The following is a 15002-nucleotide window of genomic DNA, read 5'->3' as shown; positions in this document are numbered from 1 at the left end:
TCCTTCTTTCTTTGTTTCTTGACACGTGTCGATGTTCGTTCTCTCTGTCAATCGTGGAAATAGATTAATTAAGAATGGATTTTGCATGTTAGCCACGTTATCATTTATTCATTCAAAATTGTTTCACGATAAAAAAACGCTTTCTTTCTTTCGCACCTTTTTCAGTTACCATGCTTCATCACCCAAATAAAAAATTCAATTAAATAAATTCCATAAATAACAATAGATGGAAGAGAGGAGTGAGAACCCTAGCTGCGATGGAAGAGAGGAATGAGAACCCTAGCTGCGATGGAAGAGATGAGCGAGATCGGTAGCTGTGATGGAAGAGAGGAACGAGAACCCTAGCTGCGATGGAAGAGAGGAGCAAGATCAGTAGCTCCGATGGAAGAGAGGAGCGAGAACCCTAGCTGCGATGGAAGAAACTTCGCGAACGAGAAAATATAATTCACGATGGTTCCCAACCCCTATTTATACGTGGGTTCCAAAGGGTGAGTCTATTTGGAAACCATCTCTTGATGTGGTTTCCAAGTGATCCTAAATTTTAGTGTTAAAAGTGAATCCTAGTTGAACCTAGGTTCCGACTCAACTTTGAACCAAACACAATTTTTTTCTTCTAATTTCATGGTTCCTGGAATCTAATTCCAGGAACCATGATATTAGGGCTGGCCGGAGATTCAATATCTAGATTTCAAATCTACTTTCAATCTGGGTTATAATTGTTGGTTCACGACCCAAACTTTTGCCGTTTTGGGCCCGCCCCCCCGGTGCCCCCGGTCGTGCCCGCCCAGAAAATTAAGAGCCTTTGGTTCACCTGATGAGTAGGGATTCCTGGAATCACTGGAATCCACGTTTTAGCCTAAAATTCGGAATCCACTGGAATTTCCAAACAGACTCACCCAAATCGAACCCACATATAAATATGGGTGATTAAGACGGAATCACCATTATCGGGATTTTGTTGTTAGGGTTCTCGTTCTCGTTCTCGCAGGGTCTTCTTCCGTCGAACCTCATCCTTTGGCTCCTTGGCGAGAGTGATTTGGCTTCCATTCTTCAGTGTTATCTTCTTCTTCCCATTTCTACAAAACGTTGCCTCTGTTTTGGTGAACTTTTGGTTCAGCTCCATCGTTGAGTTCTTGCTGCCGTATCGCAAATTGCAGGTTGAGCTTCTTCTTCAAAATCATCATCTGTCACGGAACCTCATCGTTGAGCTCCATCGTAACGAGGTGAATCGCAAGTTCAGTGTCGAGCTTCTTCTTCTGCAACATCTCGGCGCTGGTCCTGCATCTTCTTCTTGTTCGGCGCTGGTCCTGCTTCTTCTTGTGGTTCGACTTCTACCAAATCACAGGTATAAGATCCTAAGAGTTGCTTTATTTTTAATAGATCCTGACAGATTTCCTTTGAAGATTTGTTAGCACAAGGTACAGTGTAGTAGCTTATGACCTACCATGTTCAAATCTCTTGATTATTTAGTTGAAGTTTTGAAGACGGCAGACATTTCTTAAATAAGTTGATCAGGCACTTTTTAAGATACTAAACAACAACGTAATTAATCTTGATCAAGGGTGATTTGCTGTCTATGCTTTAAAAAATAAAGATCATCGAGTTTAAACAAAATTAGTACCTAAAGCAGCTTGAAGGTCTCATAGTCTAGGTCAGCATGGTACCAGTTTTCTCCCTGGTAATCAAGACAGCCTAACTGGAAAGCAGGGGCTGAATTGGTTCGGCTGTTGGGTCTGGCACCTAAGCTGACCACGTTATAGGTTGCAGAACCACCAGAGGATGGAACAAAGAAGAGAACGATAAAAAGTGAGAGAAGAAAATTCATGGGTTTCTTCATTTCCATCTCTTCTGGGTGAGTTACAGAAAAGTTGATAGCAGTTTGGTTATAGATGAAATAGGATCTAGGAAGAAAAAGGAAATGAGAAGTTGATGGAAGAAGTGATAATAAATTAGTGAGGTCATGGGCTATTTATAGGATAGAAAACAAATGGATAAAGCAATGATGAAGTGAGAAATGTAATGACTTATGCTCGTGTTTCACGGCGCATTTAGTTGCAGGAAGTAAGAAATCCTGAATCAATTGTTCAAGGTTTGAGTTGACCTTCCATGGAAATTGAGGTCAAGTTAGGTAGCTATTACCTTTAGAGAAGAAGTCACTAACATGGGCGGGAGATGTTCTGGCTTGTTTGCAATGAGCCTGCTCACTGAAAGGATACACTAAATTCAAAGCAGTTAAGTGATTAGTTTTTTTTATTTTTTTATTTTTTTGGATTAGAGACTGGTAGTTATATAGTTGGTTAACCTGCAACATAGATTTATGTCTCAAGTTCTCATTTATGCGGACAATTCATTCTCTTCATTTATGCGGTGGCATACTTGAAATTTTAAAATCATGATGGGGGTATAACGGTAAAAACGCATTATTTTATAAAAGTCCCTCCCAAACCATCTCAAATCCTAACGCGAGCTCTCATTTCTTCTCAACTCTGAAGTTTGAACGGCGGCTGCTCAAACTCGCTCTCCTTCAAGGTTTCTTGCTACTGCTACTTTTCTTTTTCTTCTTGAGGTGTGTGTGTTCATTTCTTCTCGCATTTGCTTGAGGTGTGTGTGTTCATTTCTTCATTGTGTTGTTGCTAGTTATGGTTGGGTTTTCATTTTGTCTGTGATACGATCCACCAAATTAGCTAGCTAAAACATCAACAACATGGCATGCAATTCATCTGTTTTTGTGTGTGTGTGTGTGTGTGTTTGAGAGAGAGAAACCTGTGTTTTGTAGAGCGAGACAAACAAGGTAACCTCGAGCCAAGGGAATAAGATTTCAGTTACTCTGTAAAAATAATGGGAATAAGAGAGAATGACAGATATAGAAGAGAAGAAGGAGAAAACGTAAATAGAAAACTGGATGTAATGTGTTGTTAGCGATGGTAAGGCATAGAAGAAGCAAGCGAGAGTTGGTTAAATCTCAATTTTGTTATTGGTGGGATTGTATCCCGCTGTGCTAAGTTTCTTGAGGGAAATGGTAGAGTTGCAGAAAAGCTTTTTATCTAATTGGGGCCTTAAGTTGGATTGGAAAAGGAAGAGAGTTGGTTAAATCTCACCCCCGAGAGTGAAACCCTAGCCATTGGGAATCTCTATCCTTTTTCTCTTTCTCTTTCTTGTTTTCTTCTACCCCTTTTTCTTTCCCCAGAGTCCATGACAGACAATTCTGGGTGGGTCGTCTATCTATTACTTGTTTCAACTTCCAAGACTACCTAGCTTGCTTGCTGCTTCCCTTGAGCCTGTGAAACATATTTGGCTCTTGGGGATAGTTAAAGCTGTTCCAGATGTGGTAGTTCTACTGGGTTTTCTATATTCTTGAATGCTCTTAACTGCTGTTTTTGTTTTAGGTCTAGTTGTTACTCGTGTACCTGATGATAGGTTTATGGAAATTATTTGTGGCATTACATAGATGTAAAGCTGTGTGGAATTAAATGTGAGTGAATGTGAGGTAGGTGTGGGCGATGGGAGAGACTGTTCATGGTCTTGATAGAGAGTATTGCAGAGCTTGTTGGGTTTTCTCTATTGGTGAAGACATGGCTGACATGCAGCGCCTTGTGTTACTCAATATTCTCTTTGATTCCTTAAAGGTTGCTGCTCGGTTTTGCAGTACATTCTCCAATCTCTTTCTCTTGCTAGTAAAGTTTTTATAAGTTGATCTTTATCTAAGGTAACTTTGCCTTTTGAGCTGACTTAGATAAAACCTAACAGATAGAGTAATTACAATGGTTTCTAAATTAGAGGAAGACGAGAAAGTACACCCTTGATGAAGAGTATTCTTCCCTCCATAAAGTCGAGCGTAATGCCGTAACTAAAGTTTGTTACTATCTGAAGCAAGTTCCTTACTGTGTTAGGTGCATTTCATATTAACTCCTCTTATTTTCTTTCCAGCTTAATATTAGTGAGAAAGCAAGTGATATCAGTCAGAATTTTTATTCACCATACTCTGTTTCCATGCTAAATTAAGTCATGTTTTGGGTAATCAATCACTGTCCTTAGGAGTTTTTTACTTCAGTTTTGGTTGACATGATCTCTGGCTTGCTATATCCTGAAGTTTCTAATTTCAAATAACTCTAGTTGCTATATTTGAAACTATCTGAAGAATCCTATGAGGCTGTATTAAAATGAATTGGTGCAAGCACAATATGTTATATATTAGGCCTAGTTATAAACTCCTGTTGGCAATCTGCAGCCTTTAACAAAACCTGAACAGAGGGAGTGTGGGCTTTTCTGAAATATTTCGTACTGTTCCATCAGTTTAGTGTTGACTGTTCCCACCATGACTCAATAGTCAATTAGGCAATTGGACATCAAGGAACCAAGTATTCTTACATGGGTATTTGCACACTCCAGTGTATAAATGAATTAGCCTTTGGGGTTCATTGATAGTTCAGCCCAAGGATGTTTGTAAATTGCATCGGTCCAAGGGGAAGTAAGTGATATTATCCAACTAAGAGAGGGTTCAAGTGTCATTTGGTCAACTAAGAGGGGAGGTAAGTGACATTTACCATTTTGAAAATTGTAACTTGTTTACATACATTGACTTTGATTTTATAACCAGAAAGTGTGTTATTGACATTTTTTTTTCACTATAGGAGGGTATAATTAATAATTTGAATAACTCAGGGAGTGGTATTAACTTTAGGGGATAACTCAAGGGTGTTGAAATTTTTTCCAAAAATTAACTTATTCTACATTCCAATAGATCGACACAAAGTGTTATGCATAGACAACACAATTGAAAACGATACGACACGTGGTTACGTCTCTCTCTATTTTTTATTATTATTATTTCTTTTGGGTATAGAATGGGATTAGGAGATCCAAGATAGAGCTCAATCTGTGCTATTCACTTTGTCTACCTCTCGGGGGTCTGGAAAGAACAACGAAGAATTCATCGGAACCTCTGGCTCCTTCGCCATCCAATCAACAACCTGGTTTGCCTCTCTAAATGCATGTTTGAAGCACTTGGGACTGAAGATTCCAATCAAACTTTTGATGCTCATAACCACTTGAGCACAATGCCCTTGTAGGTGACCACTTGGAGCCAGTAAACTTATGGCCTTTGATGAATCTAATTCAACTAGGAGTGGTAGAAAACCTTTTGTAGTGGCCAATTGAATGCCTTATAGGATAGCTTATAATTCGGCTTCTAGAACAAGGCATTCTAAAATTCTCTTTGTAAAACCTCCTTTGTAATCACCATTAGAATCCCTCAGAAGTCCTCCCACCTAGGTGAAACCTCCTTTCAGTCCAACTGCATAATCTATATTACATTTGAACTAGCCCTCTGCCGGTGGTTTCCACCTTTGGAATCGCTTAAAAGTTCTAGGGTTTATTTTATGAAAAATGCACGGTTTCTAAGCCTCTTGGACCAGTGAATGATAGTCAATTCCAAGCTGCACTGGGTTCCATGGTCTTTTAAAATCCTCATGCAAGTCCCTATTTCTCCATACTCATATACAACTAATAGTGCAAACAAACTTGGTTGCCCATTCCTTGTGCCACTTCAAAGCTTCCCCACATATGTTAGATTGTAACCATTCGTCTCTTTTGCAAATATAAAACCATATGGGATGAATGAGATACATTTCCATGTACTTTCCTTTGTAACAAACTTTGACACTTCTTTAGTTCTCCATGTGTTTGGGATTGGTGCAATACAGCAATAGCTTGTCCTTCTAGTGTCACCGTTGTATGCTTGTATCCATCCATTTTTTTTGTTAAAAAATTGGTTGTTCGACAATCTCTAATGTCTGTATGGCAATATTCCAAGACTAGTGGGGGCAACTGTGCACATTGCTCTCCATAGAGGGGAGTCAATAGCACTCCTAGAAAAGGACTATTTCCTTCTATTGCCACCATATTTAGCTTTAAGCATTACTGTCCATAATGACTTGTCAATTAAATATTCCCAGACTAACTTCATCAGGAAAGCATCATTCACTTTGGTCAAGCTTTGAAACCCCATTCCTCCTTTAGATCTACAAAGTTTATCCAATGCAACCATGTGAGCTTTCTTTTGATCACCGCTATAACCCCAAACGAAAGCTCAAGTTGCTTGTTCTACTTCTTGTAAAATGCCCTTCGATATAGGCCTGACTGCATTGAATAGTAAGGGATAGACATGATCAATGTCTTAGCTAAGGTGACTCTTCCAACGAAAGAGAGAGAGTTAACCTTCAGGAAGATAGTTGATTTTTCTCCTAACCTTCAGGAAGATGGTTGATTTTTCTCCTACGACACAATATACTGATAATTGCTTATTTTGTCCTTCCACTCTAGATTGGTAATCCTAGACAACAATCATTGTCATTTGTTTCAGTAAAACCTTTCACTTGGATGATCTCCTTTGTCAAATGTTTAGTTGCATTTGATGAAAATAAAATCTATCAGGGTTTAAAAAATATATATGGGTTCAATCTGCATCGATGCATGTTAATAAGTAATGAATGGGATTTTATCATGTCCGTTTCCTTCTGGATGAAGGACACACGTCCATCACTCACATCCAAAAGTTCAAATTAAATTAAAAAAATATATATTTTTAAATGTTCTAAATCTTATTTCAATCTTTAGATGTGACTAATGGACATGTGTTCTTCATACAAAGAGAAATAAATAATCCATTTATTTGTTAGAAATGGGCTTGATAAAATTCCATTTATTATGTATCAACATGTATTGATTTGAGTTGAACCCATATATATTTTTTAAACTTAATAAAAAATAAAAATAAAAGAGAGGAAAAAGAGAGGAAAAAGAGAGACTTATCGCGTTTAGTATCGTTTTCAGTTGTATCGTCCGAACGTAACACTTTGTGTCGATTTATTGGAATGTAGGATAAGTTAATTTTGGAAAAACTAAAAGAAGGAAAATCAAGGTTTTTTTTGCAGAGGCTGGAATTCGACCTCCTTACTCTTCTCCTCCTCTGTGTTCTTCTTCTTCGCCCTGATTCCCTTCTGCTTTTTCTTCCTCCTCCTGTAACCCCACCGCCACTTGCCCTGCTAGACTGCCACAACTATCTCGTAGGAAGCCTATTTCAGGTTTTCCTCCCAGAGATCTTCAGGTGAAATTTGAAAACGCTGTCATATATCTATGCATTTTTAGTAATAATTATCTGAGTTGTGTCGCTTCGATTGTAATTTTTTGTTATCTGGTTTGGAGATTTGCGGTTTCAAACGTGACTAGGAACTAGGATGCGATGGCTTGTTGGTAGATAAGTAATACCGTTTGGTGGTTAGATATTGGTCTCTTTATTTTTTTATTTTTTTATTTTATATGGAGGAAATTCTTATCAGTAAGCACTTGTTCAGCTATAATATTATTTACAGGAATGTGTAGAATCAACCCGAATTCCTGCTTCTAGTGTTTATCCATCTCTGAGTTTTATTGTGATTCAGTCCATCGGTAGTCAGTTTACTGGTTTTTGAAAACCAATAGCAAAGGGATATTTGACTGTAATAGACCAATAAAGAACCAACTGTGGGCTAAAATCAATCGGACCAATAGTGATTGGTTTATCCATGTATAGGGTGGTAGAGCATACAAGGGAATATATTTGCTGGGCCCTAGTTACATTTGTTGATTACCTAGGAAGTGTCTCCAGAATCTTGAATTTAGGCTTTCAAAGAGTAATGTGGTTCCAGAGGTAGAACTTCGGATTGATTGTTTAAAACTAGTTTGTGTCATCTATCTACTAAAAAATTATCGTTTAGTTACTACATCTTACAGAAGGGGAATAAAACCTAAAGCTCAATTACTGTTTTGAATTAAAAAACACAGCTGAACTGTTCATTGTTGCTTGTCACTGAACTTGAATGAATGTGTCTGTTTAGAATAAGATCTTTTATAAGTATAATGAATAAAATCTGATATAAAGAGGTGTCATGTTTTCTTGGTGGTTATGAATTATTCATGTTAAAGTAATAGGTGCATGATAGAATGTTTATTATCGGTTAGCTAGTGTTTTTTGTTTAAATTATATACCATTTCCTTACATATTTTGATCATTCCATTCAATTGCACGCCTATTGATACGTATCTATGATATGATACGATCATACAAAGCGAAACATCTCTTAAAATCACCTAACCGATACATTCCTGATACTCGATACTTTAAACCTTGTATATAATCATGGTTAAAGCCTCATCTCCTTTCAGCTGAGACCAATCGGTATTGCAGGCATGTGAGATGAGATGAGCTGTTACATCTCTAAAAGTCATTTCCATCTCACATCTCTGTGTGTGTGTGTGTGTGTGTGTTTGCGTGATCCAGTTATGTTACTATCCCTCTCGCTCCTCTGCTTTTCAAATTCTTCTTCTAAACCTACAATGCATGATCCTTCATTGTAGGGTGCTGTACATTGAGTTTGGTGTTAAATTTATGCTACTGTTTCTCTCTGTTTGATTTGCACCTTCCTAGTTGACAACAAGGTCCTTCCTCTTATATAATGTCTTGATTGCAGGGTGCTGCACATTGGATTTGGAAAGTTGGATTTGCTCTGTGCAATTAAAGATTGAAAATGGAAAGCAAATACACTGTGGAGAGGATGAAGTAGTACCCTACTTTATCCATCAATTTTTTTGTCATAGGTTCTCTTAATATGTTGGTCGATAGGAGCCTAAATAATATAAATTTGTTGAGTGCAGTCATTTGGAGAAGCAGAGGGAGATCCTTATGGATGCATATAGGTCGACGTCACATGAGCTGCATAGGCTTCAGGTTATTCTTTGAATTCACAATTGTATTACTTTTCTTTCTTGTTTGTTCTTGTTCGTTATAAATTTATTTGGGCTCATCATCATTCTTTTTCTTTTAATGTGTTATAGGTAGAGGAGGAAATGTTGATGCGCAAGTTTTATGAAGTTATGTTAGCTCAAGGCCTGATTAAAGAGGTATTTATGTTCTGTTTCAGAATAGATTAGATCTTCGAACAGAATTTTGAGTGTTATATTGAGTGTATGTATTGTCTTTTTTCCTTGGTCTTCAAGAAAGCTAATATAGTTTATTTTCTTTAATAAAATTGTGGGGAAAGAACATCCTATTCATAATGCTTCTCCTTTTGACAGTGTCAAACTCTATCCATCATTCTTTCTCAAGCCTTTTCAAATGGGAGTCCTCTCTTCTTTGTCCTCTTCGTGACCAGCTTGTCTCTATTGTTCCTTTTTAAACCTTCACAAAATAGAGTCCTTGACGTAAATCCAATTCTAGGGTTAGGGATTCTAGGTAGATTTCCTAGAATTTAGGATTGCCCTGAATCTTCCAGCAAATGAAGGTAAAAATATTATGAAATGCCTAAGATTGGTAAAAAAGAAGCTAAATAATTTTTGGATTATGGAAAGGATGGCTATGGGTAAATCCATAATTATGAGGAAGGGTTTTGGAGAAAGGGAAAAAAGTAGGGATTGTGAGTGAATCGTTTACTAGGTGGTAGGATATCCAAATATTATTAGGGAAGACGGGAAGGGTAATGGAAACCTGTGGTTGGGTATAGGGAAGGTTTGAGAGTGTTAATAAATCCAAATTGGATGATGATGTAATGGATATGGGTTGGATCTTGAAAGGTAAGTATTTTCTGTCTTGCGATCTCTTCTTTTTCCTTTCTTTTCTTATGTTCTGTGTTTTCTTTTTCTTTTTCTGTTTTTTTCTTCTTTTTCTGCCACAAGGAAGAGAGACAGAGAGAGAGTCCGAGAGGATTGGGAGGGAAAGGGGAATGGTTGTAGGGCAGGGACAGGGGTGGGGAGGGGCTGGGAGTTGTAGGTGCCTAGGGATGCAATGTGGCAGCAGGGGCAGGGAGTGGGGAATGTTGCCCAGGGCAAGTGAGGGGCAGGGGCTGGGTGCGATGGGCCTTGGGGAGGGGGGGGGAAGGGTAGGGGGTTTGTACTTTTTGAAAAGGCTGCTGTGGAAGATGAATGATTGTTGGAATTGGTTTAAGACTGCAGAGAATTGCTTGATCTTGAAGATGCTTGAATGAAGATACTGAATATTGAAGTACCTTTTCTTAAAATCCACTGAGGCCCCCTTAGAACAAGAACCCCGGTCCTCACTCAACAACTTTACATTTAATAATCCAGACTGAACAGTTACATTGACTGTTTCACTATTTATTGCAAGAGACTCAAACTTGGGGTGGGAATCCTTAATTGATAGGGATCCCACCTCTTGACCAAAACACTTAAAACTGGAATCTAATTACTTAAATACCTCAACTCTAGATTTAGAATCTACTAATAGACATATGCTAATTAAGTTAACTTAAAAAACACATGCTAATTTAAGATTACTTAGGACTCATCCAAAACAACTTTGAATCAAAATAAAACTCTCTAAACCAAACCAAATTCAACTCAATTTACTAATTTAAACTCAACTATACATCTAAAATATTCTGGAAATAATTCCAGAATAAAAAAGGGCAAAATGCCCAAAAAACTCCCCAACTAGGGGTTCAGCCAGGTCATGGTGGTTTCTTGGAGCCATGTTGGGGACCTCACTTGAGGTTTCAGCTAGGGGGAGTCCTTGCCTTTACATCAGCCCCCCTCCACCCCCTTTCTTCTTCTCTCCATTCCCATGTGCCTACATGTCTTCTCATAAATAACTTTCTGCATAGGAAAATCTGAGGTACCCTTACTTTGTAAGAATCGGCATCCACCCGCTTTCTCTTCGCCTTCCCTTCGAGCAGTCTATGTTGCTCTACGTTTAAGGCAACTTGTAGACGTAGTCCTAAGAACAGTTAGAAGATTGTCAACTTGGAAAAGGAAAAAATCTTTGCTATATTGGGAGTATAGGAAGTGGTGGGTGGTCACTGTAGCCAGCTGATGGAGTGGATCAATTTTTGTGTGGCTTGCTTCACTTGTTATTTGTAAGACATGTTTTCCTGAAAACTAGTCTGTTACAGATGGGTGTATCTTGTTATTCATATAAAAAGTTAAATATTAGGACTTCTTGCAATATTTACTTGATATTCTCTCTTTTTTTGGGGGGTTGTTTTGGGGATTCTTATCACCTCCAGTCCTGACATCCTCATGTTTCATCCAGTTAACTGTTAGATGACAAACACCTGTCTTATTCTAATCCTATGGTTGAAATTTTACCATTCTTTAACCATTTCATTCCTGAAGTATTCTTTCTCCACTCCGGGCTCTCTCTGCCTTTTCCCTCTTCTACTCCGGCAACCCTGATTTTTCAACTTTTCAATCGTCATTTCTCTTCTCCAAAAAGCCAAAGAGGAATTCGGGTATCAAGCACATGGTGGACTTGTTTTGCCTTGCAAAGTTGAGTTATTTAAACAACTTCTCAAGGTTCTCGAGAAGGATGAACAAAGGTTTAGGAGTTTGGAATTGGATGAGTTCTTGAATTTGTTTTCTGAAGTTGGTCTTGAATCGTGCAAGGAAGAAAACAGCCCTTGCAGTGGATTCTCTCCCCTGTTGCAGAAAGCTAGGGTATGATGATGAAGATCTTGTTCTACTCCTGCTGTGGGTTCTTATACGATTTCTGAGTAAAAGAAAAACAAGGATTTTAGAGGAGATGAAAGATTGCTAAGAGGGTTTTGTTTATTTTTCTTTTTTAATCCTTTCTCCTTCTCCTCTTTAATTCGTCCATGAGCCCCAAAACTTGAAGAGTGGGTCTCAATGAGATGTTTAGTTAAACTTTCTAGGGTTTTACAGGATACTATTTATTACTTGCTTGAATCATCGTCGTTCAGGGTTCCTCAAGGGCATCTCCCTGTGTTCATCATCTGTGATTTTTCTTCTTTCGATTTTTTCTTTGAAATGCTGCTGGAGTAAGAAAAAGGCAGTGGTGGTGGTGGAGACATGGTGCGGCCGGAGCCGAAGATGGAGAAGATGGACAAGTGGAGAGCCGGGTGAGAGAGGCAATCGCCGACAGAAAGGGTTTTTTTTCTTCTGAAGAAACTTTGTTCATTGGATTGGAATAAGCCACGTGGCAAAAATCTAATGATCAACTGCAGGAAACTGGACGTTGTCAAAACTGGAGCCGATAATAATCCGTGTTTTGGGGTGGGGGGGGTGGTTAAACACATGATATTGTCCTTGCATCCATGCATTTAATGGAGTCTTACTATGCTTCAATGTAACTTGTTACCATTCCGAACTTGTACCTGACTGTCTTGAGTTTGTCTTCAATAAGTTTACACCAAGCAGCCTTTCTTCGCTTCCAAATTCTCAACCTAAAATGTCCTTAGATATTCCAAGGTCCTCTAGTTGAAAAAAGTAATTGCTCATTTTTTATTCTTTTGGATTAAAGTAACCCTGCATATATCAAACCTCTACAGTTTACTTTGGGAATAATCCCTCCCCCTCTAATTACCTAGACTAAATGCCGTTTCCGCATTTAATACCTGGACTGTGTTAGCAACTAGCTTAACCTTAATCACTTTGCTGACCACTAGCATGGATGATTTCATCAAATACTGATCTGGTAAATTCTTGGCAAGATCAGATACCCTAAATAGATAAAAATGCCTAGATCTTCATCTTTTTGCTTCTTTGATATGTGGAACTCGGGTCTTTCTACAGTTTGTTTTCAATCCATATCTCTCCATTGTCTCAAGCCCATTGTTCGTTTTACTTTGTTGTCAAGACCCTACCAAATCTTCAAATATGCTGAAAATTATGAACTGTATATTATATCTATTCAGCTCAGACAGATTGTTTTCCCAATCATCTGATTTTTTGATAGCAAGTCCCTAGTTGCATACCTCATGCAAATTGAATTCAGCTTTTCAACTATGTATGTAATCCTGTATTCCCACTACTCCTGAAATCTTAGTGGGTCTTTCAGGCAATATTTTTCTTAGCAAAACTCCTTTCGTAATGACCCCAGATTAAGGTGTTGCTTCATAAACATTGGTTTGAAAGTATCATTAATATTTGCACAATTAATTGAACTCCCTTATATCTTATGTATATTATAGAGGAAGACTTTACAACACCTGGAGGTGGACTTAAGATTTGCACCCTTAAATGTTCGTTGACTTATGGCAAATGATTAAAAAACCATCTATCACATATAATGCTAGCAGAATCAGTCTTTTCGGTTCAGATGAGATTTCAACTGCTCATCATATTTTGGGGCCCAATTGGCAGAATGATACTCATAGTGGAGATTAAGGTTTTGAGAGGTTCTTTATAGATTATTTAGTAGTATAAGGACAATTTGAGGGGCAAGGTTTCCAATGTTATTCAACCTTGTGTTAAGATAATATTGGAAGGTTGAGCAAATAATGAATTAAGCATGAAAGCATGTGGTTTTTGTCAGGAAGGCAAGTAGATATCAGGTGACAGAACTGTACCCCAACTCAGGCTCAACTCTCAGAAAACTTTTGAAGAAATAAAGATGTTATGTCTTGTGAAGAAGAGAAGTTCAAAAGTGTTAATTAGATTTTGAATTGCCAATACGGCTCCCCCAACGATGGAATGTTTACATTTGTCTGTCTTAATCTTGAAGGGGACTAAAACATGATAGATACTTGAATCTAAATAGCTGTAAATCTATTTATTCGTTTGAAAATTTTTAATGTGTTTTGGGTTTAAATTTTGAATTAGATTGTTCTTTAAGGCTATGTGAGCTTATTTAGTTGATGTATTCTTTTGCAGAATGACAATGGGAAAAAAATTTCCAATAATACACAGAAGGAAGGCAACCCGGTTTGTGAGACAAGCAATCAGAGGTAGTATTGGCATTGATCTATCATCATGAATTTAATATAGATTCAGGAGAATTTTCTGAAATACAAAGCTATGTATAGGGATAGTTTATGGGAGGAGATTGTTTAGCTCTCAATTCCTAGTGAACTGTTAAAATGGTTAATCCCCATCTTAATTTTGTTCAATGGCACCCATTTTTTTGTTCGTTAGACATTTGATGTCTCATGTACAGAAACACTAGAATCTTGAATGAATCTATTAAAATGATTATGACTTTTATTTTTGTAGCTTGCTTTGCATAATCGAGTTGTTAATCTGATGGCCATCTCTAGTGAACTATGTTATCTTCCGTGTGAAATTATCATTCTAGTAGCTTGTGTGGCTTTGGTAGATGAGTGACTCTCTGAAATGGGCTGATGGTCGACTGGAATTCAAACTTGATCATTTGTAATATTCTTTTGGGAACATTTTCCCTGGTGTTTTAATTAACCCATCAAAACTGCAGTGTGTAGTGCTTATGGGACGTAGTTTACTTGAGAGGATGATGTAGGGCAGCTTGTGGATGAAGTTCAGGTTAAAACATTGAAGCCGGAAGGAAGGTCTCTAATTTGTTAAATTTGAAATCACTGAATTTATTTGAACTCCTCTCTATCATAGTGCAACTACTTAACTTTTGATTTTCTTCCTGTTCCCTGACACGTATCCACAACGATCATTGCTTTGTACTCTACAATCGCCTGATATCAGATCGTTTTCAGTCACAATTTCCACTGCTCGTACCTCTTGCTTGCTAAATCAAAATCAACTCCAAATCAACTCATTCTCTATGATTTTCTTTGCAATAAAAACTCTAGTGAGTCCAGGAAGAAAGTTATTAATGATAAGCAAACCATTTTGAATCATGCTCTCTATATTAAAACTATAGGAAAACCCTTGATTTTCCAAGGCCAGAGTTGGGACCTTGGAGTCATTTATCGTCAGATTGTTTCTGATCGCCATTTCCACCATTCCCAACAACTTCTTTTTGAGCCATATCGATTCTAAACCAACCAATTCTTAGTTGTTTTCTTTACTATCTGTCCTGAATCTTGAATTGGAACAAATCCCCTTTATTGGATTGGATTTAGATTCTCCAATTTATCTTTCCTTCCTGGTAACCAAGGTGGCCAAGCTAGTCTACCCACACTTTCACCATCTTCGAGGAGGAACTAATATTTTAAAGGGAAAAACCCGCACTCATGACCTTAGTTTAAAATTTAAAACTTTGATGCCCAATTTAACATGGGGGAGAA

General features: G+C 37.8%; 1 long non-coding RNA gene across 1 annotated transcript; it reads left to right on the top strand.

Moving 5' to 3' along the window:
• The first annotated feature begins 945 nt into the window (after positions 1–945).
• On the top strand, positions 946–14771 carry LOC149024601 (uncharacterized). The gene is made up of 6 exons (XR_016171659.1): positions 946–1345; positions 8508–8596; positions 8692–8764; positions 8872–8937; positions 13660–13733; positions 13999–14771. It is a non-coding gene; the product is annotated as an uncharacterized LOC149024601 (long non-coding RNA).
• Positions 14772–15002: the final 231 nt, after the last annotated feature.

The sequence above is a fragment of the Hakea prostrata genome, chromosome 2, assembly GCF_041222555.1.
Source record: "Hakea prostrata isolate BN-2017 chromosome 2, UWA_Hpros_2, whole genome shotgun sequence".
NCBI classification, from domain to species: Eukaryota; Viridiplantae; Streptophyta; class Magnoliopsida; order Proteales; family Proteaceae; genus Hakea; species Hakea prostrata.
Note: the sequence above shows the minus strand (reverse complement) of the source record. Positions and strands in the feature narration are given on the sequence as shown.